Source organism: Poromitra crassiceps (genome assembly GCF_964638095.1).
Source record: "Poromitra crassiceps genome assembly, chromosome: 6".
Lineage (NCBI taxonomy): Eukaryota > Metazoa > Chordata > Actinopteri > Beryciformes > Melamphaidae > Poromitra > Poromitra crassiceps.
Genome location: NC_139627.1, coordinates 35,648,831 through 35,650,784, shown reverse-complemented (window position 1 = coordinate 35,650,784; position 1,954 = coordinate 35,648,831).

Genomic DNA, 1,954 nt, shown 5'->3' with positions numbered 1-1,954 from the left:
GACAAGATCGCAGACGGTGATATTTGACAATTTAGCTGGAGCTCAGTCAAACTTTATTTCACGTTATTTTGTATTGTGAATTAGATTCTAATTCACAATGAAAACTAATGTGAAATTATTAGAAAATGGTCGGGGGGCCACTCTGCACCCTGTCGCGGGCCGCATCTGGCCCCCGGGCCGCAAGTTGAATATCACTGCCTTAGAGACTTCCCTCCCTCAGCCCCCCTGTACGAGGCATACCAGGCGGCCATCCCCTCCTGTGACCCCCCCCAACCCCCCTTCATCCCTCAGACCATTTCTCCTCCTCCTCCTCCTCTCTCACGTCTCCTTCTATACATTCTCTTCAACACATCTGAGCGGCTCTCTACGCCTCTCCTCCCTCATCCCTCACTCCTCCCATGTCCACCTCCCTCGAAGCTCCTGCTCGCGCTCCTCCCCGCCTGGCTCCCTTCATCACATGCCAGGACTCCTGGGGCGCCAGTTAGAGAGTGAGGATTTCATCTGAAAGCGCTCCTCAGGACGTCATTATCACGATCATCAGCAGGCCTTACAGCTGATGTTACATTACTGTTCCATCACACACGCTGCCTATATTAACTATAGCCGGTCCTCTCATCGCGCAAAATCAAAATGAATGTGACTCAAATTTGCGAGTGATGAGGTGAAACTGATTTTCTCGTTTGTCTCGTAGATTGGCAATGACTAGGGGTGTCACGATACACTCAGTTCACGATACGATACGTATCACGATACTGGGTTCACGATAACGATACGATACGATACGATTTTAACAATATTTTTTTAAACTTGAATAATGACAATATATGACTGGAAAAGTAGTATTTTATTTGAAATGCACAAATACAAAACATGCTGTTGTGGGAAATTGTTATTACAATAACAACTAGAAAAAACATGAGATTGGAGATAAGGCTTATCTTGAAATAGAATGAGTTACACCGTCACTTAGATTTACTTTGAACTAAAAGGTTTCTCAGCAGTATAAATTCTCATTATGCATCTTCAGTTTTTCTTCAAACTCAAACAACAAGACTTTTCTTAGTCTATTTTTTATGCATCTTCAGTTTTTCCTGTCAAGTAAACAGTTTTGCCAGAAACTCAATTGAATGGTTTCTCTCCTGTATAACTTCTCATGTGTCTCTTCAGAGACTTGTTCAACTGAACTACTTTCCACACATTGAACTTCAACAAACAAAGACGTTTCTTTGTCTATTTTTGGATTTTTTTTTTTTTTTTTTTTTTCACGATATGAGATTTCATCTCAACGATACATATCGTGACGTTTTACTATCGCGAAATTTCGTGGGACGATATATTGTGACACCCCTAGCAATGACCTATTCATCTGTTGGCTAACACTGTATTTCATGATCATTCTGATGCAACCACGCACACAAGGCTTTGAGATGAGTATTTGAGTAACCATCATGTACTGTATATTTTAGTAATTTGGAGTCTGAATGTTATATAGCCTGTATATCTTCCAAAGGCAGTCTCTCTAGCTATGCTTTTCAGACACATATCCTTAAGATGCTGCGCAGAGATTTCAAATTGTCAAGTCTTCTGAAAATACATTTATAATGTTCTTTGTCCAAAAGCTTGGGAAGGGGGGGGGGCTCTTTAAAGTTCCATTTAACCCAAACCACTACATCTGAACTTGCCTGTATCCAGCCTGCAATTACATGACATTACAATTAACACCACTTCCAGATCCTCAAGAGAAGATCCTCCCTCTCTTTCCACCCGTTCATCCATCCATCCATCCATCTAACCCCCTCTTCATCCTTTGGACACCTCCTCCCATCATCCCCTATATCCAGCCAGCCATATAATACACTTCCTTAATTCACCCCTATCCACTCAGCCCTCTATCCAGCCAAGCCTATCAATCTATTCTTTCCCCCTCCGTCCCTCTCGTTCCATCCTCTCCTCT